This window comes from Musca vetustissima, unplaced genomic scaffold, assembly GCF_032173495.1.
Source record: "Musca vetustissima isolate MV318-11 ecotype Yass unplaced genomic scaffold, APGP_CSIRO_Mvet_v1 utg11733, whole genome shotgun sequence".
Lineage (NCBI taxonomy): Eukaryota > Metazoa > Arthropoda > Insecta > Diptera > Muscidae > Musca > Musca vetustissima.
The window spans coordinates 409,864-434,549 of NW_026883423.1; the positions used below are offsets into that span (position 1 = coordinate 409,864).

Genomic DNA, 24,686 nt, shown 5'->3' on the forward strand with positions numbered 1-24,686 from the left:
AAATTATTATTTATTATTTTTTGTCCTGACTGATTAACATAATTATTTTGAAAATTAATTTATTCAGGGTGAAAGATCCACAATTTAAAACAAAAACAAAAAACAACAACAATCAAATGTAAGCAAATAAAAAACAGTGATGTTAAACACATTTGTTTATGTCTTCGTCAACAAAAAATCAGAAACAAAATATTTAATCTACTAATTTACATTAAAACCGAATTCATTTACATTTTTGAATATCATTATCGTCTTCGCTACTGAATAACCTGTTTCTCAGACCATTGTTATTGTTTTAAATATTTTATTTATATAATGTTTGTTTATTTTATAGGGTGTGTGACAAAAATTTAAAATAGATAAATGGATTTCATATGCTGGTACTCATTTCACAAAACTAAAATTGATGCAGTGTGGAGACCCCAGAGAATTCGGAAATTCTTTTTAAACATTATGGATTCATATATTCTGATAGTACTCCCCAAGGACGTTCATTTGAACTGAGTCTCAATTTTTTCTTCTGCTATCTGTATATACAAAATATAAAAAAATGTAACTCCTGAACAGATGTTAATAAGATTTACATAGTATGTCATGACATGCCCTGAATGTAAAATTAGCTTAATAAACTTAAAAAAATTCGAGTGGTTGCAGAGTTATAGCATCATTAGTAAACATACCTCAACATTTCTAAACATGTAATATCCGTATATCTTAAGAACGGTTACAGATACCGTCTTCAAAATTTGCCTGAATAACATAGGCAAATACACATCATCCATACAAAAACCAGTAAGGAAAGTAGTAAAGTCGGACGGGACCGACTATATGATACCCTTCACCACTATGGGTATATTAAATAGGACTATTAGCATGAAATTGGATGAAATAAAATATGTGATATTTATCTAAATGTGAATCTACCTAGATCTATCCATAAAGTATGTAAATCGACTTCAAACAAATATAAATAAGTCATCCGTTGGGCTAGGTATGTACTTCTAGAAAACGCAACTATATAATTTTATGCTCAATTTTGTACGATGTGCAAACCTTGATGTCAATCTGACTAACATGAGGAGTTTGATATGGTGCGTCAATTACTCAAAATCAATCTATAATAAAAAGGACTATATCTATCTAAATCTGGACCGATTTTCTCGAAACTTGGCAGACATCATTCTAGACCTAAATGATTAGGCTGTACCGAATTTCGTGCAAATCGACGGATATATAGGGACTGCGGTGCACCATTTACATGAAATCGGACGAAACTATATATGGGAGCTATATCTAAATCTGATCCGATTTTCTCGAAACTTGGCATACATCATTCTAGACCTAAGTAATTCGGCTGTACCCAATTTCGTGCAAATCGAAAGATATATAGGGACTTTGGTGCACCATTTACATAAAATCGGACGAAACTATTTATGGGACCATTTACATGAAATCGGACGAAACTATATATGGGAGCTATATTTAAATCTGCACCGATTTTCTCGAAACTTGGCAGACATCACTCTAGGCTTAATTCAGTACGTTATGCCAAATTTAGTGCAAATCAAAAGATATATAGGCATTTTGGGGCATCATTTAAATGAAATCGGACGAAACTATATATGGGAGCTATATCTAAATCTGGACCGATTTTCTCGAAACTTGGCAAGACATCATTCTAGACCTAAGTGATTAGGCTGTACCAAATTACGTGCAAATCGAAAGATATATAGGGACTTTGGTGCACCATTTAAATGAAATCGGAGTAAACTATATATGGGAGCTATATATAAATCTGGACCGATTTTCTCGAAAGTAATCAGACGTCATTCTAGGCTCAATTCAGTACGTTATGCCAAATTTCGTGCAAATCGAAAGATATATAGGGACTTTGGGGCACCATTTACATTAAATCGGACGAAACTATATATGGGAGCTATATCTAAATCGGACCGATTTTCTCGAAACTTGGCAGACATCATTCTAGACTTAAGTGATTAGGCTGTACCAAATTTCGTGCAAATCGAAAGATATATAGGGACCGTTTACATTAAATCGGTTAAATATATATATGGGAGCTATATCTAAATCTGAACCGATTTTTCCCAATTTCAATAGGGTTCGTCCTTGGGCCGAATAAGTGACCTATGCCAAATTTCAGCCAATTCGGATCATAAATGCGACCTGTACTTTGTTTACAATTTAACATGGACAGACAGACGGACGGACAGACGGACGGACATGAATAAATCGACTTAGAAAGTGATTCTATGTATATTCTCAAAAGGAAACATAGACCCATGGTTTTCGATTATTTTATTATTTTTGCCTGTTACAAACATATGCACAAAGACATAATAATGCGGTGAAGGGCATAAAAATACCTACATATCGCTATCCTATACTCCGATGGTAATGTTAATTTCACATTTTAAGATTCCAGCTTCATCCGTTTCTCAAAATTCAAATTGTACCGAATTTGGTAGAATTTGGTATCGCTTACAAAAACCACCTCTTTAAATTGACTTAAATCGCATTCCTAATTTCATGTTTTAGCTCTATCCATTGACATGGTACGAAATTGTAGCAAGTTTAGTGCAGTTTAGTACTTTAGGATACTTAAAGTCCGAATGTCCAAAAAATCCTCTTGAGTACATTTCGTGCCGTTTTAGTACGAATTTCCAAATTTTAAGGTTCTAGCTTCAGCAGTTTCGTCTGGACGTTAATGAAACGTTAAGTCAGTCAATCACTTTATTCTTTTATTAGTATAGATAGATTGTTAAGTTTTTTTTTCGATAAAATTCTTTAATATTCATTTTTAGTTCGCGTCGCAGACAAAAATAATTATGCAAATTCGTGGAGACATTATTTCGTAACCCACTTTAACGTTGTAAATTGACTTTATCTTCAATTTAATTCACTAAATAAAATAAAATCGATGCGGCTTAGAGATATGTCTTGAAATTTCATCATTCATTTCACCATCCATTCATTGGAGGTTAATTAAAATTTGAAGTCCATAATCAGTTTCATTCATTCTGTCAGTATGTGTGTGTGACATATGACGAATGAAATGGTTGATAGCGGTTCTGGTGATGCTCATTTCATTCTTTTGATAATGTAGGTAATTTTCGTATTGAATACCAAAGCGGTCAAAAATGTCACGTTTAGTTGTTAATGTCGAACTCGGAGTGACAGTATGACTGGCTGTTGGCATCTGTAATTTAATGGAAGATTTATATCAAATCTTCTTCCATTAAATTGTTTAATAATTATTATCAATTTGTTTTTTTTTGTTTATTCGCCGATTAATGAAGTGAGTGATATTTTGAAATTATTCTGTTTTTTTTTCTTGAGAAAAATAACACACAATGAACTAAAGATTAATCGCATTTGTGATATTCAAAATCAAAGCGGCGTGTGAATAAGGCAATTAAACATCGTTTTGTTTGAACGCTACATGAGAGTTGGAGACTGATTTAATATTCGATTTTAAGATGCGATGTCTTAATATATAATTAAGATTCAATTGTGAGGCAGGTTATTGAATGTTTTGCGTCATCTTGTTAATTCTTGAAATGGGTAAAACATTCAAAAATATTTAACAACCAAAAAATCAAAAATATTTAATTAGAAAATATGAGAATATAATATGAGGAAAGAGACCAAAAAAAGTCAATTTGTGCCGCTGCCTGTTGAAATCATGATGGAGATCGCAATAATTAATATAGGGCCAAATATAAAGCTATTGCTATTTGGTATTTTCGATATTTTAAAGATGTTATCCACATTTTCATTAAAGAACCTGTAATTTCATTTGGGTTCTTGTAGTCCGACATAAATTTGTACAGAAATAGTTCAATAAAGTAATATGCTGCGACATAATCTGAATTTTTTACCGAAGTCGCTGTAATTTGTCATTTCAGGTTCGTGGGGAGTCAGAATCATATTGTTAAAAAATCGATAATACTTTGGTTTGATATTATATTCGGGTTACAGAACAGCTCGACGTGTGTTCGATACATTTCTACTGTTGAAGTGAATGCCAGAACAAGCCCGATTATTTCAGGGTATGGAACAGAGCAAAATTTTCAGAAAATGTAAATTTTTGGGGTTCAAGGTATTTTGAAGGGTTCAAAAATATATTTACAGAAAATTTTCGATATGGATCCATTTGAAGATATAAAGATCCGGTTCTTTTTTCTAGTTTAATTTTTTACATAGCCTCCCTGAAAAGATCCTGCTGAATTTTCATATATACCCTACACAAATATGTTGTCAGGTATGGTATAATTTTGTGCAGTGTGTGTTTGTAACGCCGCGAAATATTGGTTTATTGGTGGCACCTTTAACAAGTAATGATCGGTGTAATTTTTGTGAAGACCTGTTAGTACCAAAAACTTTATATTTGTATGTTTTTCTGGTCGCTTTAGAGGTCACAACTATGACCCGAACACAACGAAATTGTACACCATGAAGGGAATCTGGTCAAAAAAATATACATGACTGTTTTGATGAAGATCGGCCAATATTAAGCTGGTCAAATGAACCCAGGCTTTTTTTGTGAAAAATTACAAATTTTGTATTCTATGCCGTATTTACTTACTCCTAAAGGACGTAGACCCGAGAAGTCGATAGTATATCAAAGAATGTTGAAATTAAAACATTGTTTTTGTTAGATTTTCTAGTCACCCTAGGAACCATTATTATATGCAGAACGTCACCTATTTTAGGCGGTAAAGAGGATCTGACCTAATACTTAGAACGACTGTTTAAATGGTGATCGGTCAATTTTCCGATGGTCTCTTCTGTATAGAATGGCATGGCATTACAAACTTTTGGGTTAACACAAACATATATAATACCCTCACATCATTGTGTAGGACATAAATATTAAAAAAAGAAAATATCCTTCGAGCCGGATTTGAACCAGCGACCTATGGATTTCTTTCACAGATTAAAAATTTCTCTTCTACAGTCCACCGCTCTACCAACTGAGCTATCGAAGGTGATGAATGCAATTTTTCCGAATAAATGGTATCCTAAAACATTATATATACATGTGATGTAGTTTCGGTTCGTTGTTTTGGTCAAATAAAAAAAATTGAATAGGAACTGTCACCTGACCTTTGTTGACAAAAATACATGGACAGGCGGGACACATATACGGCCAGGTGCACATGACTATCTCTAAGGAATCTGTATATTTATGGCATTTTGGATCATTTCTAAAAGTAGCTAAAAAAAGAAAACATCCTTCGAGCCGGATTTGAACCAGCGACCTATGGATTTCTCTCATGTTTTTTTTTTTAAATTCTTCTAAATATTGAAAAAATATCCTTCGAGCCGGATTTGAACCAGCGACCTATGGATTTCTTTCACAGATTTAAATTTTCTCTTCTACAGTCCACCGCTCTACCAACTGAGCATCGAAGGCCATGAATGCAATTTTTTATATAATGCAGAATTTTTGTGCTTCAAAATTTGATTTAAAAATTTTTAAGATAAGATTGTAATTTTTGCTCAGTCTGAACATCATCAAATTGGCCTTCGATATTGCAGCGTATTTTACATATTTTACATATAATCATTATCCTAGATGATTGCATATTTTTATGCTTCAAAATATAATTTAAAAACCAGTAAGGAAAGTAGTAAAGTCGGACGGGCCGACAATATGATACCTTTAACCACTTTGGCTATCTTCAACAGATGTATTCTAACATTTTTGAATCACCATTGACTTGAAATTGGACGAGATTAAATATGTGATCGTCATATATATATGTGTCGAATACGTACACATGTCTTTCTGCGTCCTATGCTAAATTTCATTTCATTCGGACAGATCTAAAGTCGTTTGTTTACAATGGGACAAAATTAAGTAAATTGATTTAAGGGAACCCCTCCCCCCATTTCACGATTTTAATTTTTCAAGATTTTCAATGGGCTGGTAAATCTATACCAATGATTGTTAAGGTTTGTAACTTTGCACATATATATTTGAAGATTTAAAAGATAAGAAAAATAATTTACAAAAAAATTTGTTATTGGTATTGTTTTGTTTTTGTTATTTGTAATTAAAGAAAAGTCCTTATTTTTGATGGCGGGCATGATAACTCCTCTGGCCGCGAAAATTCCAACGGTGTTGTACAAAAAATTATTGATAACCTTAATAAGACACCCGTTGATTAGTTGGTATACAATTGGCATGATCAATTTCAATATGATTTGTCCTTGGGCCAAAAAGTGACCTGTGCCAAATTTCATCCAATTCGAGCCATAAATGCGGCATGTTCTTTGTTGTCAGACATATTTGGACAGGCGGGACATATAAACAGACAGATGTATCTGATTTGCTTCCTAGGGAATCTGGTAATATTGGGAACATCTATAAGTGGTTAAAAAGAAAAGCTCCTTCGAGCCGGATTTGAACCAGCGACCTATGGATTTCTTCCACACTATTCAAATCTCTTCTACAGTCCACCGCTCTACCAACTGAGCTATCGAAGGCAATGAATGCATTTTTTGAAATAATGTTCACATGTAGAATTGCAAAAATATTTATGCTACAAAATTTAATTAAATCATTTGCCTAATGTGATAGTAAGTCTAAGAATACGTTCCCTATCTCCAGCTGAAAACAAATCTTTCGAGGCCCTTCCGTGATCTATTCATTTTCGTCTCTTATCACAGAAAATTTCACAAAGCATTGTGAGTGAAATATTTGCAAAAACGAAAATTATAACTACATTTAATAGCCCCTGAAAATTTAAATTCCAATATGAAACATAAACCAATGGGTCTACAAATTCCTATATTTCCACAACTAAACAATTTACCAACTGAGAATTTAATTGGCCCCAAAATGCTTTGGTGGTTTTGTGAATCACCAATTTATAATTTTATTATTCCAGCCAGAGTAGTAACAACACAAATTGCCTAAAATAAAGCAAATACGCATGCACACACACAAGTACTCACAATAGAACCTAACAATGTGGTTCAACTATTAATTATTGATTATGGATTGGTATGTAGGCATTGCTGTTTATAAATTTTTGCTGCATTATTTCGGCATAGCTTTTGTGAATTTAATGGCCATTTTTGTGTGGAAAATTAAATCAAAAGCTGCTCGTTCGTTTAGTACAAACCACCACCTGTGTGCGGTTGTGTGTGTGGGTTATTATCAAATGATAATATTATTGAATCAATAAAGCGCAGCAAATGCCAGATATCAAGAGCTCATCCGGATTTGGGACATAAACAAAAACAAATGCATCATATTGATGGTATAATTTGTAATAATTAACATATAGGCATTAGAGTAACTATTCTACAGAGATTCTTCCATGAAGTACAAACTGTAAGGGAAGTACAAAAGTCGGACGGGTACGGACGGAAAAGCATAAGGAGTTTGGTGCACCAAAAATTCGAACTGTATAAGGTATAAAAACCTTTCAGTTCTGCATGATAACATTATCTCAAAAAGTACATTCATTACCTTCGATAGCTCAGTTGGTAGAGCGGTGGACTGTAGAAGAAATATAGGAGGTAAAAACAAGAAATCCATAGGTCGCTGGTTCAAATCCGGCTCAAAGGATGTTTCTTTTGGTATTATTTCCAAGTAAATTCACATTTAATAATATACAACGACGATGATCCAAATTGATGTAAAATAGATCAGCATGTATTTTCTAAAGATCACAATTGTAGTTATTTTAAACAAATTGCAATAAATGGGATCATGAAAAAAATATCACCAATAATTGCATTCATCGCCTTCGAGAGCTCAGTTGGTAGAGCGGTGGACTGTAGAAGAAATTGTCAAAGAAATCCATAGGTCGCTGGTTCAAATCCGGCTCGAAGGATACTTTTGAATACTTTTTATTTCATAGAAACATCCTGAGTTTAATAAGAATATCATTTTTTAAAGGTTGGGAACTTAATATGGTGTATCATAGCCACCATATAAAGTTCCCGACCTTTAAAAAAATGCAAATTATCTCATAGACAGAAACTTAAGCGGCGCTTTTGTATGGGAGCAATGTAGAAATCCTAAACCGTTCCTCTTTATATGGGGTTCTGTCAAAATATTAATTTAGGAAAAAAGAAATCCATAATTTTTTCGGCAGATGTATGCACTGATAGATTACTCGTAAAGTATCGATCAAACAATTTCAGATTTATGCTCGCTGGAAGGGTGACATTTCGCAGTAAAAAATATTTTTTGTTAGGTGCATTCAGTTGTGAGTTACAGGTTGTTAAAATTGGAAGTGAACAAAGAGAAAATTCGGTACATTTGACGGGTTTTCTTTGACAAAGGCCAAAATGCAAGCCAAGTGGCTAAAATTGTAAATGGTTTTTATGGTTCCGATATTGTAATAGTCAATTAATCGTCGAAAATGTCCATAAAATCGCAGTTGTAACATCGCCCAGGAGCTAAAAATCGACCATAAAACTGTTCTAAACCATTTACAATTGACCAGAATTGGCCAAAAGGAGAGGTGTCGCGATCCAACAGAACAACGCTAGGTCAAACATATCTATAGAGACTCGCCAGAAACTTCGGGAGCTTGGTTGGGAGGTTTTTGCCATACAGTCCGGACTTTTACCATACAGTCCGGACCTCGGTTTGTACAATTATCGATATAGGTCCACTTTTTGGTATGTTCTCTATATTATAATTGCAAGTATATATCAGTATGCATAGAATTACTTTCTGAGTCTATTTATGTATGTCCGTCCATTCGTCCATGTTAAATTGTAAACAAAGTACACATCGAATTTATGATCCGAATTGGATGAAATTTGGCACAGCTTATTTGTTTGGTCCAAGGACCAACCCTATTGAAATTGAGAAAAATCGGTTCAGATTTAGATATATTGTTTCACTCTATTTTTAGTAAATGACGCACCAAAGACCCTATATATATTTAAATAGGCACGACATTTGGCATAGAGTATAGAATTAAGTCTAGAATGATTTGTGTTAAGTTTCGTGAAAATCGGTTCAGATATAGCTATCATCATATATTATCATCCGATTTAATGTAAATCGTTCACTAATGTCCCTATATATGTTTCGATCTATACGAAATTCAGCATAGCTGACTAAATTAAGTCTAGAATGGTTTGTGGTAAGTTTGGCGAAAGTCGGTTCAAATTTAGATATAGCTCCCATATACCGCTCTACCATTTAATGAGCTATCCAAAATCCCCATAGGTTTGGGGATGTGCAGTCACTAATGTGGCTGCAGCATTCTGAGACCGTCCGATCCATTGCGATCATCCATGCAAGATGTAGTGTGATCTGTGATCTTCTCCCCTACAGATCATACTACATCTTTCATGGATGATCACAATAGATCGGTCTGATAGACAGAAAATTATGCGGCGCCTTTGTATGGGGAGATGTAAAAATCATAAACCGTCACTCTTTATATGGGATTGTATCCAAAAACAAGCCCACATCGAACATTTTCGGCGAATATATTTTACAAATTAGAGCCACTTCCCTGGAAAAATGTTTCTAAAATCTTTAAAGTAGGAACATGTGGAAATATGGACGTAACACTTATATGGGGAACATGTCCAAACCTATTTGCATAGATTTGTTTTACCCAGAATGTCAAATTACATTCACTTCAAGGGGAAAATGCTGCTAACATCTTCAAAATACCGAATCTTCAAATACCGATAAATATAGGGTGAGTTTTTATAGCTGTGAGAGTATGTATTTCTTTAAACCTGCAGCTTAATTTTTTTCTTATAACTTTGGTTTGGATTGGCTAAATATCCAAAATTTCAGGTTAAAAACGAGCCAAAAAATGTCAAAATATCGAATAATTGGGGCTATGGGGACTACGTCGATAAACAATATACCTATATTTGCCTTACTGCTTTTTAGGTAATACTCTGGGAGATTTTAAAAAACGAACCCAAATATCCCAAAATATCGAATAATTGGAAACAGACCCATTTTGTTAGGGAGATGAAAAGTGTTATTTGAGGAGCTAAAATGTATATGACATATAACACTGGAGTAACGAATTTAATATACACTCCAACTTATGATGGCGGGTATAAAGATGGGACTTTAAAACTTTGCATGCAGATTGTTTCTATTCCAAGGTTGGTTGGACGTATTTTCAGCATTTTAAGGTGTTTAGCCTCATTTTTCGAATTATTACAGTATTCATGTTTAGATTCAGTCCCCAATTTAAAGGGTATATTGATCATTCTAGGCATATTTTCCAACCAAAATGCCTATTATTAGGTCCATATTTTGATATATACACCATATAAGTGTCCCGACCTATTTTAGGTAGTATGGTAAAAAGTTAAATTTACCTCAATTTAACGATGTTTTAACATGATTTATTCGGAATTTAATGAGTTAATAATATATATATATATATATATATATAACTTAAATCAATTGTCATTACTCTTATTCTTTAATATGTTTCCCCATTTTTATTAGAATTTTATAGTTTTCGCATTTAAAACGTGTACAATACAATGTGTATAATATATTTTTAAATGCATATATATTTAAAGCATCTTGTATAGCAGTAAATTAAAATATGTGCAAATATTCTGTTTACATGACAATAATTTCAATATTTTTTTGTCGTTGTTGGTCAGACCAGTTTTGTGTCCAAACACAAAAGGGGTGTTGCTATTTTTAAATGTCGTCCAGCGTCTGAATGGATGTTTTAAATTTCAGTTTTACATTTTTTCCTCCCATATTGTTTTACATACATACATATAAGGGGGTATGTATATATTGCCACTTATACGCATAAAGATGACCATAAATAAATTTAAATTCGAACATTTTTGTCATACGACAAAATTACAACACATGTTTTGTGTGTTGTTCAGTTGGGGTTTTATATCCGTTGTTGTGGCTTTGTATCCGTTACTGTAGGTACTGTGGTGTCTAAAAATTAAAAACAGCATACGATATTTAAATTTTTTGTATATATTATATATATATGGGCAATATTGCCAATTTTTTAATATTCCATTTTCAAAAAATTAGCTTTTTTGTTTTTGTGGCACATCAATGATTTTTTGTACACATATAGAGAAAAATGTTCTGACTCCGAAACCGTTCGCGATCAAATTTTTGGTTAATGCGCGCAAAAGTTATCGAGGTTTTAATTTTGGGCATAAGAAAAAAATATTAAAATTACGCCGTTTATTATATTGACCGAAAACATTGATATATATCTTCCTCCGTAAAATAAGAATATGAATATATTATAATAATCGCGACAAAGATGCACATCTTCGCGAAATATGAGAAAATTTAAAAAAATATAGGAGATTACATCAATATTTTCATTATATTAATTACATACACATAATTTAAAAAAATCTACATAATCTAAACACCATGACGAATCAAATGATATTATAATCACACAAGTCCGTGTAGCGGTTTGTAAATCACAGCGACAACAAAACAAGATATCGAGGAACAATATTTGTTTTTTATACAAGAAATTTCAGAAAAAAAAATTTGGGGTTATTCTGCTATTTTACCCAAATTTCGCCGAAAAATTGGCATATATAAAAATAATCACTTTTTGTGTATAAGTATACACCTTGCGGATTGTACCAAGACCCTTCCGATAAATCTTGGGGCTCTATAAATAGGAATAGATCTTAAAATAAAATAATATTATGAAATGTACATTTCATATTGCGTCTAAATCGCGTAATTCTTAAAATCATTTGATGCGCATGCGGTTTCCAGGAAGTACTAAAGTTTATCTTCCAATCCATGTATATTTTGCGAAATTTCATTTGACGGCTAAGATGTGCCACAAGTTGCTTTGAACTACCCAAAAACTCGTAAAACGCGAATAATTTCCGAAAACTCCATATGCCAATAACGCGCATCCGATTTCGGTGTGCACCTTAAAAAAATACATCGATCTATACCGATTTCAATGTGGTCCATTAAGAACCATGGATGTGCCAGCTCACACTATTTTTGAGATAGATTGGTTACATCTCTCTTTCGTCTGAAGTTTTTAAAGATCTCTTTTCGAAAAAGATCAAAATCCGTATGAGGTCATTTATTGAAGCGGAAATGATACACAGAAAACGCAAATAAATCCGCGATATTTTCAAAAACATTTTTTGCCAAATTTCGTGTTTTTGGAAGGCCAGTTCCCGGCGTTCTAGTAGATGGATTTTCTCGAAGAAGATTTTATATCATCCGAAACGTAAAAAACCTTATTGATCGCTGGTACCCATATTATTCAGTTGACAGATCTAAAAATTTGGCCCGAAAAATAGGTTTTTTAGAAATTTGATCGCACAAAATTTTCACCCTCGGATGAGTATTACTCTGAAGCGGTGCATACTACATACATAAAATACATATCAAATTACGCAGATTCGCGACTACAATAATCTTATAAACGATTTTCAGAAATTCCTGTTTGCGTATTTAAGCTAGAAGTAAAATTCAAAAAAACACTCAAAATCGAGCTTCAAAATGTCAGCATCATTTACAGGTAGATGCAGTTAAATTTTTTAAAAATGATACATAAGGGGCGTAGTCCCCATTTTGTTGGCTTGTAGTTTTACTTTGACACGAAGACCGTGAATTGAGTGGCTTAGTCACAAATCGATAGAGAACATAAAAAAACTGGTTCGCCTCAACCTGTTTTTACACATATTTTTACATTAAAGTAGACACAGCTTCCACCAAAAAAAAGTTGGGAGGTCAATATCAGGAACAGTTTGCAACGACAGATCAATTAACCCAAAACTATTCACTTTTTTTCGTATACTTAAGTAATTCCCGAGTTATAAAGAGGTGAACCTCCGCTTCAGCTATGTTAAAAATTGGCAATATTGCCCATATATATATATATATATATATATATATTAGTAACTATAAAGCTCAACCAGATGATTTCCGGACGAGTGGAAGGACAGTCAGTGTTTGTGGATTATCGTAATCTGAAGGCCAGATTATGAAGAGAATATCAAATTCGCGATTCCGCTTTCCCCACCTCTTGTTGAAGATCCTATAAAACAGAGCATTTTAGTAATAGTAAATGCGTTAACATAGCCTTTACATTTGAACCGATTTTTATGAAACTTAGCATACATCTATGTAGACTAAATACAGTACGCTGTGCAGAATTTCGTGTAAATCGTAAGGTATGTAGGGATTTAGTGCACCATTTACATAAATTCTGACGAAAATATATATATATATATATATATATATATCTAAATCTGAACAAATGTTCGCCAGTTTCAATATGGTTCGTCCTTGGGCCAGATAAATGAGATTTGCCAAGTTGCATCCAATTCGGATTATAAATGCGACCTATACTTTGTTTACAATTTAACATCAACAGACGGACGGACATGCATAAATGGACTCAGAAAATGTATATTTATTTATTTATGTATTCCAAAAAATGCAATTTGAAGCCATTAAGGCCGATATCAATTAAATTGCAAACTATACTACTCCATTTAACAAGCCCAAAAGAAACCATGGGACTATCTCGTTTCTTTTTGGCTGTTACAAACATATGCACAAAGACATAATGCCCTGTACCACAGTGTGGTGTACGGGATACAAGTATTTTTAGCTTCTGAATAATCCTGATATTCTTCCATTAATATTTTACAATTACATACCAAAAAAATGTTTAACATTGTAACGCCATTGAAGAGGTCTGCTGTTTGATGTTAGACATTACTGTGCAACAACCAACCAATTCATTCAGCAATTGAGAATTTTGTTGCTACAAAAAACACTCAGAAGCTCAACAACATTTTCCAACCAGTGAAGAGGCTGGGTAAAGTCAATTTACTGATTTTCCATTTGAGTAACTTGTTAATTCACTGTGATTGCCCGGATGGAGGAGAGTTCAATTTGTGGGTGGTTGGTTTGATAGATGCTTTTGTTAGTTAAATGGTTAGTTTGTTTATTTGGTCTCTATAGCTATCTGTGTACTTCTTTGTAAGTAACAACATTTACAGTTTTTTCATCGAATATTGCAATCTTTAAATAAGGTTAATGCAAATTGATTCATTCTTAATCTATCTCATGCTTAAATTCGCTGGATCTGCAATTAGAAATTACAATTTTCAGTTAAAATTCTAACAAGCTACATCCATATTATAGGGATAGGCAGAGAGCGCTCTTTTGTGTTTTTTTACACACAAATTACTTTCAATGAGAGCAAAGAGAGCGTGCGGTGGTTAGCCTCATGCAACTTTCTGTACATATACTCGTAGTAAAACCAATTAAATTAAAATATCAAAGCATACTTTTAGGTATACCTCTAATACCCCTTTTACAGCGATACTGCTTTACTAATCACCTCAAAGTTGATTTTAAGCATATGTAACGTGTGTTGTAGTACAAAGTCAATGTCATTACTTTTCTAAACTGCCGCTATATTTGTTACGAAATTCTAATGTGTAGTTTTTCGTTACTGTTGTTTGTTAGAATTTCTGCTTTCTGGAATTAGCAAAGATTTACTTTGCTTTGATGTTGTGATTTACCTTCGAATACAAATTGGCCTATTTCACTTGAACAAGTTTTTGCATGTTTGCTTTAGTAATTCGAAAAGCTATAAGTTTGCAGAAAAATATGTAAAATGTTTGTTTAGTTTTTTGTAGGTATATATGTAAATTGCTTAGTACATTACAGGATACCGATGGAATTTTCTAACGGAAAAACATATTTATGGATTATACCTATAATCACGGAGTATGGGAGCTAAACGCGTGTATCCTCTATATGCTTAAATTTTTGAGAATATTATTATATTATTATCGATATATATATGTATATTTTTGAAGGCCACAGTTATGGACCAATCTTCACAAAATTTTGCATTTATTAAGTGTTCTGGCAAAAGGAGACCCCTTTTATTTGGGAATGATCCGTTAATAGTTAGGGGATGAAATTGGGCAAAAAAATTATTTTTGTCTGTTTTTTCCGGACGCTCTATATATTTTCTCGGATAGTAGTATTATACGTAACCTACCTATTTCAATTATTATTACCATCGATTTCTGATAGATTTCGTAGATGATCAAATGATATTTATGGGTTGAAATAGACCAAACATTTAAATTTTATGTTTTTTTTTTCAAATATTTCTTTAGGCCACAATAATAACAACACATCACATTGGGAAGGGAATTTGGACAACTAATTAGAATGACTGCTTTGATCGCTTAACACTCAGCGAGCCAAATAAAGCAAGACCTTTCTGTGTAAAATGAAAACCAGTAAGGAAAGTAGTCGGTCGGGGCCGACTATATGATACCCTTCAGCACTTTGGGTATATTCACAGATGAATCCTAACATTGTAAAACAATATAGAGCTATACAGAAGCTACGTTAAATCCGTAGAAAATATATATGGGAGCTATATCTAAATCTGAACCGATTTCCACGAAACTTAACACACATTATTCGTGACTTTATTAAGTACACTATGCCATATTTCGTGCAAATCGAAAGATATATAGGGACTTTGGTATACCATTTACATTAAATCGGACGAATATATATATGGGAGCTATATACAAATCTGAACCGATTTTCAAGAAACTTGACACACATTATTCTAGACTTAATTCATTACGCTGTACCAAATTTCGTGGAAATCGAAATATATATAGGGACTTTGGTACACCATTTACATTAAATCGGACGAAAATATATATGGGGGCTATATCTAAATTTAGATATAGACTTTATTCAGTACGCTGTTCCAAATTTCGTGCAAATCGAAAGATATATGGGGACTTTGTGCACCATTTACCTTAAATCGGACGAAAATATATATGGGAGCTATATCCAAATCTGAACCGATTTTCAAGAAACTTGACACACATCATTTTAGACCTAATTCATTACGCTGTTCCAAATTTCGTGCAAATCGAAAGATATATGGGGACTTTGGTGCATCATTTACATTAAATCGGACGAAAATATATATGGGAGCTATATCTAAATCTGAACCGATTTTTAAGAAACTTGACACACATCATTCTAGACCTAGATCATTAGGCTGTACCAAATTTCGTGCAAATCGAAAGATATATAGGGCCGTTTACAGTAAAACGGACAAATATATATATATATATATATATGGGAGCTATATCAATATCTAAACCAATTTTTTCCAATTTCAATAGGGTTCGTCCTTGGGCTGAATAAGTGACCTGAATTCAAAAAGAAGCTTGATGTTTGGGTGCCACACCAATTAACTGAATAAAATAGGATGGATTGAATTTCCATCTGCGAATCCTTGGCCAATCGGAATGAGATAGACCCATTTCTTAAACTGACTGGATATAAGAAATGGATCACATACGATAACCCTGTAAAAAAAACGATTGTATATCTCAAATTTTTATAATTAAGTGTCAGAGGACAATAATCAGCTAAAAAGTGTTTATATATGTTGAATAAGTAATGAGATATAGAGCTCTAAACAAAAAGTGCCGAAGGGTATTGAATTGAGTTTGGATTTGTAGATAAATATTTTCGTCCTTTTTTTGCAAATGGTGCAACGAGGAGCCTATTTTGTTCCATATTCACTAAATTTTGGAGCGGGTATAGAATTTATTCTAAAAGCTTTGTGTTAAGTTTGAAATCGGTTCAGATTTAAATATAGCTCCCATATATACATAAGTCCCATTTTATGTAAATGGTGCACCATAGACCCGTTCGATTTGCTCGATATTTTGTTTAGCATATTGAATTGGGATCTAAATGACGTGTGTTAAGTTTTGGTGAAATTAGTTTAGACGTAGATATAGCTCCCACTTATTTTTGTGCGATTTTATGCAAATAGTGCACCGAAGACCCTGTATTTTTTCGCTTTAATATTATATTACATTTGGGCATCGCACTGTACTGCAGCATACCACATGGTGGATGCCATATGCGTCAAATGCGTCCAAATTTATATATAGATGCCATAATTAATACATACATATGGTATACCAAAGAGAAAAAGTCTGCGCGATGTCATTTAATTTTTTCATAGATTAAATAATTGTATGTGTATGGGTTGTTTTAAATTACTTCAAATATATATGAAGTTCACACATTTACTTTAGGCCGATTTCAATTCAATGGTCCCCCCAATATGCTATGTATATTCTATCACCAGGATATTGTACATATGAGCCTCTCTTGTATTACCCAAAGTGATGAAGGGAATCATGTAGTTGGCCTTGTCCGACTTTTGAACTTTCCTCGGTGGTTTTAACATGTGTTTCAAAGGTAATTTTCAACGAGAGTTCGTGGTAATTCGAATTATACGAATATTTTTCTTCAATAATTTGGTATGTAAGCGTTGACAATCACTCCTGGGATATTTATTTTTGAAAATTGGATATATCGGACCCTAATTTGGTATAGATCCCAAATAACAATATCGCCCCATCTATGGCATTTTGAAAGCCACTTTTAAATATTCATTTACAATAAATTATAATTTTAACAAGATGTTAGCGTGTGCAATGTCATATTTACTTCATTTGAGAGCTTTTAAACATTTCCAAAATTAATACAAATTAAATCACGGGGCCAAACCTTATATCTCGTTGTTTAAGAGTATATTTTATTTTTAATAACTCAATTAGTTCAGTGAAGTGACAGGTGAGCAGTTGAGAGTAAAAGTATTAAGTTCGAAAAACCCTCAGTTATTAGTTGATTTTGGACAAACGATATATTCTGATTTCATTCCAACTCATTATTTTAATGCGATTTTTAGGATTCCTCATATTTTGCTGCTGTGTCATTACAACATTCCCCAACTGTAATTCAGTTATTCCCAAAACGTTTATTTTATTCATTGAATCTGAGTTCCACATTCCAATGGTGTTGGTATTGAAAATAAAAACAAATCAACATTTATATGTCAAAACCACATACTGGTTGACATCAACATCTAAATAGTACAGAGTGATGTCACCGAATGTGGTTTTGACATATTTTATTCAGTGTTCATCAATGTCAATGTAGGTATGTGCGATTTTTCCACATGTTATTTATTTGTTTAATGGAAATCTGCGCGTGTGTCTGTGTGAATGTTCATTTGTGGAAATTTGCATTCATATTTCTGTGCGTATGAATGTTTTATGCATTTTATGAATATTGACGTTTATTAGAAATTTGAAATCTACACGTTAATTACTACCTTAACTGCAGAACTGCATATAATTAATGTGGAATATGCGTTAGTATGAGTTATAACTTTCATTTAAATATTATTTTTGTAAAATGTAATTATGAAAATATATGCTATTTAAAATTTATTATTAATTTTAATATTAAATTATTGCTAGACTAAAAAAATTAATGTTTAGATATATTTTGTTATTATTTTCACATATAGCTGTGTTATACAAGAGGTGCTCATATGATTCCAATTGTCCACAACAATCAATCTATACTAATAAAAGAGTAAAGTGATTGACTGACTGATTTAACGATTCGTCAACGGCCAGACGAAATGGCTGAAGCTAGAAATTTTGGTACTAAATTTGGTACAAATTTGAAATTTACTGAACCAATAGAGTACTAAAACGTACTAAATGTGATACCATTTGTATTTGGCGAACCGGTAGAGCTAGAACTCTTAAATTTTAAATGAGGTTTACTGATGGAGTACAGAATAGACATAACAAAGGGGTTTTTAGGACATTCGAACTATAAATATACGAAAAAGTAAAATTTAGTACAATTTCAATTGTGGGTGAACCGATAGAGTTGGAATCCTGAAACATAGATTTAGGAGAATTGTCGGGGTGTAGGTTTGGGTTAAGTAGCAAGTTTTGCAGATTCGTACTACTGTGTACTAAATTTGGTACAATTTAAATTGTGTGTGAACCAATGAAATTTGAATTTGGGACCATTGTGGGGGTGTAGGATCGAGGTATACAGGAAGCTTTGTTGGATGGTTGAGTAGGATACTTGTGCAAATAATTTGTGCTAAATGGAGTTGGAATCCTGAAACTGGGATTTGGGATCACTGTGGGGTGTAGGGATGGAGTATGTAGGAAGTTTTGGAAATCGGTACTATTGTGTACTAAATTTAGTACAATTTCAATTGCTGGTAAACTGATATAGTAGGAATCCTGAAACTTGGATTTGTCATCACTGTGGATGTGTAGGATTGGGGTATGTAGAAAGCTTTGGAAATTCGTGCTACTGTGTACTAAATTTGGTACAATTTGTATTGTGGGTGTACCAATAGAGTTAGAATTCTGAAACTTGGATTTGGGATCACTGTGGGGGTGAAGGGTGGGGTAAGTAAGACGTTTTGGAAATTCGCACTACAGTGTTGTGGGTGAACCGACAGAGTGGGAATCCTGAAACTTGGATTTAGCATCACTTTCGGGGTGTAGATTTTGGTTAAGTAGGAGGTTTTTGGAAATGCATACTACTGTGTACTAAATTTGGTACAATTGGAATTGTGGGTGAACCGATAGAGTTGGAATCCTGAAGATTAGATTTAGGAGAATTGTCGGGGTGTAGGTTTAGGTTAAGTAGCAAGTTTTGCAAATTCGTACTACTGTGTACTAAATTTGGTACAATTTAAATTGTGTGTGAACCAATGAAATTTGAATCTGTGATCATTGTGGAGGTGTGGGATCGGGGTATGCAGGAAGCTTTGTTGGATGGTTGAGGAGGGTACTTGTGCAAATAATTTGTGCTAAATGGAACTAAATTTGGATTTGGGCGAACCTTTAGAAATTAATACTTATGGGTACTAAATTTGTACAATTTGAATTTTAGGTAAACCAATAGAGTTAAATTCATTAAATTTGGAGTCAGGAAATTGGTACTACTATGTACTAAATTTAGTACCATTTAAATTGTTGGTAAACCGATAGAGTTGGAATCCTGAAACTTGGATTTGGGATCACTTTAAGGGTGTAGGATTGGGGTATGTAGAAAGCTTTGGAAATTCGTGCTACTGTGTACTAAATTTGGTGCAATTTAAATTGTGGGTGAACCGATAGAGTTGGAATCCTGAAATTTTGATTTAGGATCAATTTGGATGTGTAGGATTAGGGTATGTAGAAAGTTTTGGAAATTCGTGCTACTGTGTACTAAATTTGACACAATTTGTATTGTGGGTGTACCGATAGAGTTAGAATTCTGAAACTTGGATTTGGAATCACTGAGGGAGTGTAGGGTTGGGGTAAGTAAGACGTTTTGGAAATTCGTACTACAGTGTACTAAATTTGGTACAATCTGAATTGTGTGTGACTCGACAGAGTTAGAATTTTGGTTAAGTAGGTGGTTTTGGAAAAATTTTTAATTTGTATTGTGGGTGAACCGATAGAGTTGGAATCCTGAAACTTAGATTTAGGAGAATTGTAGGGGTGTAGGTTTGGGTAAAATAGCAAGTTTTGCAAATTTGTACTATTGTGTACTAAATTTGGTACTATTTAAATTGTGTGTGAACCAATGAAATTTGAATTTGGGATCATTGTGGAGGTGTAGGATCGGGGTATGCAGGAAGCTTTGTTGGATGGTTGAGGAGGGTACTTGTGCAAATAATTTCTGCTAAATGGAACTAAATTTGGATTTGGGCGAACCTTTAGAGCTCGAATCTTGAAATTTGGTACTAAATGGCACTTAAATTCAATTTATGGTCGATATTGATGTGTGGTTGTTTTTTTCTGTCATATGCAGTATTTCCAAATTCGCTAACGAAGTTGCGGGCATATGCTAGTAATATATACATGCATATACAGATTTAAACCTATTTCGGATAATACCAAGTTCACAACGTGTAGGTCAATCGAAGATAAATATATATAATGAATCAACGACATCCATTGAATTGAAAAAAAAATCTGGATACCTTAGGTATGATATATCAATGATTTAAACATAAGATCCCATGCTGTCGATTAAATAAATTTACATAATTCACCTAAGAAATTTTTTTGTATATTCGATATCAGTTCTCTTTTGGTAAATAAATAGAAGCATCTCAAAAGTAGTGAATGGTAGAGATTTGCCCACTGTTCCATTTTATCGAATAGCTATTTAATTTGCTGGCAGTTGACCGTAGCTGTAGCTGCGGAAGTACGTTTAGTGAGTTTTGATATGCCGATAACTCCTCAAACATCCGCTTGTCAAATAATGTATATTCATTTGTCTATGTGTACAACTTGCATAAGATTAATTTAATCACAACACAAAATGTCATTGAAACTACATAACAATAGCACCAGCAAATCAATATACTCGCATAGGCAACAAAGAAAAATATGTTTTTGTTTGTTACATAATTCATTTCACGCTGTTGTTTGTTTTATTGAGCTTTAAAACATGTTGAAACCACTAAATAATTCACACAGATGGAAGCAAACATTGAAATTTTCATATTATTGAACATTTGTTGACAAAGTTGACCGGTTCAGACTGGACCGACTATATGATACCCTTCACCACTTTGGGTATATTTTACATATGTATCCTAACAGACGACGCGTTTTGTTTTAAATCTATATCTGAACCGATTTCAGGAAAACTTGCCAGAGACTAATTTATATAACATCAGTACGATTTGTCAATCGGCTTAGCTATGGATCTTTTCACGAAGCTTAACAACATCATTCTTGACTTAATTCAGTACCCTATACCAAAATTCGTGCAAATCAAAAGATATATAGGGTCTTTGGTGCACCAATTACCTTAAATCGGTTGATAATACATATGGGAGCTATATTTAAATCCGAACCGATTTTCACGAAACTTGGCGGACATCATTCTCGATCTTATTCATAACTCTGTGCCAAATTTAGTGCACATCAAAAGAATTCCAGGGACTTTAGTGGACTATTTACCTAAAATCGGGCGAAGCTATATATAGGAGCTATATCTAAATCAGAACCGATTTACACGAAACTTTGCACACATCATTCTATGATTAATTTAGTACGCTGTGCAAATCGAAAGGTATATAGGGATTTTGGTTCACAATTAACCTTAAATCGGACGGAGATATATATAAGAGCTATATCTAAATCTGAACCGATTTTCACGAAACTTGGCAAACATCATTCTACATCTTATTTATTACGCTGTGCCAAATTACGTGTAAGTCAAAAGATTTCCAAGGACTTTAGTGAACTATTTACCTAAAATCGGGCGAAGCTATATATGGGAGCTATATCTAAATCTGAACTGATTTTCTCAAAACTTGTCACACATCATTCTAGACTTATTTCAGCACACTATGCCAAAATTCGTGCAAATCAAAAGATTTCCAGGGACTTTGGTGCACCATTTACCTTAAATCGGAAGAAAATATATATGGGAGCTATATCTAAATCTGAACCGATTTTCGCGAAACTTTGCACACATCATTCGTGACCTTATTAATTACGCTGTGCCAAATTTCGTGCAAATCGAAAGATATATAGGGACTTTGGGCACCATTTGCCTTAAATCGGACGAACATATATATGGGAGCTATATCTAAATCTGAACCGATTTTCGAAACTTTGCACACATTATTCGTTACCTTATTTATTACGCTGTGCCAAATTTCGTACAAATTGAAAGATATATAGGGACTTTGGTGCACCATTTACCTTAAATCGGAAGAAAATATATATGGGAGCTATATCTAAATCTGAACCGATTTTTCCCAATTTCAATAGGGTTCGTCCTTGGGGAAACAAATTAGCTGTGACAAATTTCATCCATTTCGGATCATAAATGCGACGTGTACTTTGTTTACAATTTAACATGGACAGACAGACCGACTGACGGACGGACGGACATGCATAAATCGACTTAGAAAGTGATTCTATGCATATTCTCAAAAGGAACCATGGGTCTATCTCGATTATTTTTGCCTGTTACAAACATATGCACAAAGACATAATGCCCTGTACCCCAGTGTGGTGAAGGGTATAAAAAGAAACAAAGGCAAAAAAACCAATTAATTAACTCTTGTCATACATTTAATCAGGGATTAACAAAACGACAATTGACCAATTGAAAAAGGTGAACGGTAAAGTGAGTAACCAACACATGTCCTTGTGCATTTAATTGAAAAATAAAATTTATTAATTTAAACCAGGGTTTAAAATGCTAACGCCAAAATAGCAAAAACACAGAAAATTGCCGCACTGCTAACTAAATTCATCCTCAAAATATGCAGCACAGCCAAGCACAACTGCAACAAATAGCAATACATTACGAATAATTTTAGCAAGTAAAACTAAAGCTTCTTGATTTTGTCAGCAGCTACAAAATAGCAATGAACAACTACAACATAATTGTCAACGCGACTAACAACCAAAGCTTTCGATGAAGACTAAGCACCTTAACTGTGGCTGCTTAGCAAGATTTTTAGCAAACAAAACCCGAGCATTTTTCGAGTTGTTCAGTGTTGTCCATTGAAATTTTATTAATTATATGAGAGAATTAAAAATCGAGATTATGATAATTTCATTTTTTCGAACAAATACAATTAGTAATACTTGCTAAAGAGTTTAATTTAATATATTATTCAGTTTTTAGTACTATTATTGACAGTTTTCAATTGCGATTTGACAAGTTTAAATTAAATAAAAACGCACAAAATGAAATGCCTTTTTTCTAATTTCTGCGTTGGCAACACACAAACATAAAAACAACCCTCGGCTGATTATTCGTCGACAGCGAAATATGAATATGTAGTCGTACTGCCGATTAGTCATAACAAAAAAAGCTCGCATGTGCAATACGTGCTTAGCACGGATGCTACGAACTAAAAAAGCTAGTCGTTTGCTGATTTAGTCGTAATGTCAATATTTTTTAGCAGTAGCTCTGTAAGACTAATGCTAATATTTTTTGATGCTGCATTTTAAACCCTGGTAAACACTTAACTCTTTTTCGAGCATTTTGTCCGCGCTCAAAAAGGGCAACTGGAGAGCCCTCCCACCGAAAAAAAAATAATAACAACGTTTTGTATGATTGTACATAATGTAAAAAATATTAAAAATAAGTTTAAAAAAAAAAATTCTTTACTCAATAAAAATTCTTTGTTCAAGCACCCAAGTATCGTCGACGTTGTGAATGCTGGCTTCATTTGTGACATGAACTGTAGTTTATATGGATGTAGGTGTAGATCTAAATGAATACTATAAGGGAAGTAGTAAAGTCGGACGAGGCTGTCTGCATGATACTCTTCACCACTTTGGGTATATTCAACAGATGTATGCTACCAGATGTCGCATTTTTGAAGGACCATTCACATTAATACTCTATATATTTGTGAACCTAATTATATCAATCCATACACATGTCCTTCTGTAACCTGAGTAAATTTCATTTCATTGGGACATCGATTTAAAGCAAACTTGACTCCCGCTATATATGGGAGCTTCATCTTAATCTGATCTTAATCTTCAAAAAAACTGACGCACGTTAGGCAACACTAGCTTTAGTAAGTTTTGCGAAATTTCGTGTCTATAGAAAAAATGTGTGGAGTATGGTGCATGATTAACCTAAAATCGGACAAAAAAATATATGGGAGCTATTTCTAAAGCTGAACCGATTTTACTCAATTTCAATATGATTTGTCCTTTGGTCAAATAAATGAGCTGTACCCTGTATACTGTGTGGTGAATGGTATAAATACGCC

At 33.4% G+C, this 24,686-nt stretch overlaps 5 non-coding genes across 5 annotated transcripts; 2 read left to right on the forward strand and 3 right to left on the reverse strand.

The window, feature by feature from the left end:
• Positions 1-4,909: 4,909 nt before the first annotated feature.
• Trnay-gua (transfer RNA tyrosine (anticodon GUA)) lies at positions 4,910-5,009 on the reverse strand. The gene is made up of 2 exons: positions 4,973-5,009; positions 4,910-4,945 (listed from the first exon to the last, which is right to left on the reverse strand). It is a non-coding gene; the product is annotated as a tRNA-Tyr (tRNA).
• A 328-nt stretch (positions 5,010-5,337) lies between these two features.
• Positions 5,338-5,436, reverse strand: Trnay-gua (transfer RNA tyrosine (anticodon GUA)). Its single transcript has 2 exons — positions 5,401-5,436; positions 5,338-5,373 (listed from the first exon to the last, which is right to left on the reverse strand). It is a non-coding gene; the product is annotated as a tRNA-Tyr (tRNA).
• Positions 5,437-6,415: 979 nt separating this feature from the next.
• Trnay-gua (transfer RNA tyrosine (anticodon GUA)) lies at positions 6,416-6,513 on the reverse strand. Its single transcript has 2 exons — positions 6,477-6,513; positions 6,416-6,451 (listed from the first exon to the last, which is right to left on the reverse strand). It is a non-coding gene; the product is annotated as a tRNA-Tyr (tRNA).
• A 990-nt stretch (positions 6,514-7,503) lies between these two features.
• Positions 7,504-7,603, forward strand: Trnay-gua (transfer RNA tyrosine (anticodon GUA)). The gene is made up of 2 exons: positions 7,504-7,540; positions 7,568-7,603. It is a non-coding gene; the product is annotated as a tRNA-Tyr (tRNA).
• A 178-nt stretch (positions 7,604-7,781) lies between these two features.
• Positions 7,782-7,871, forward strand: Trnay-gua (transfer RNA tyrosine (anticodon GUA)). Its single transcript is given in 2 exon segments — positions 7,782-7,818; positions 7,836-7,871. It is a non-coding gene; the product is annotated as a tRNA-Tyr (tRNA).
• Positions 7,872-24,686: the final 16,815 nt, after the last annotated feature.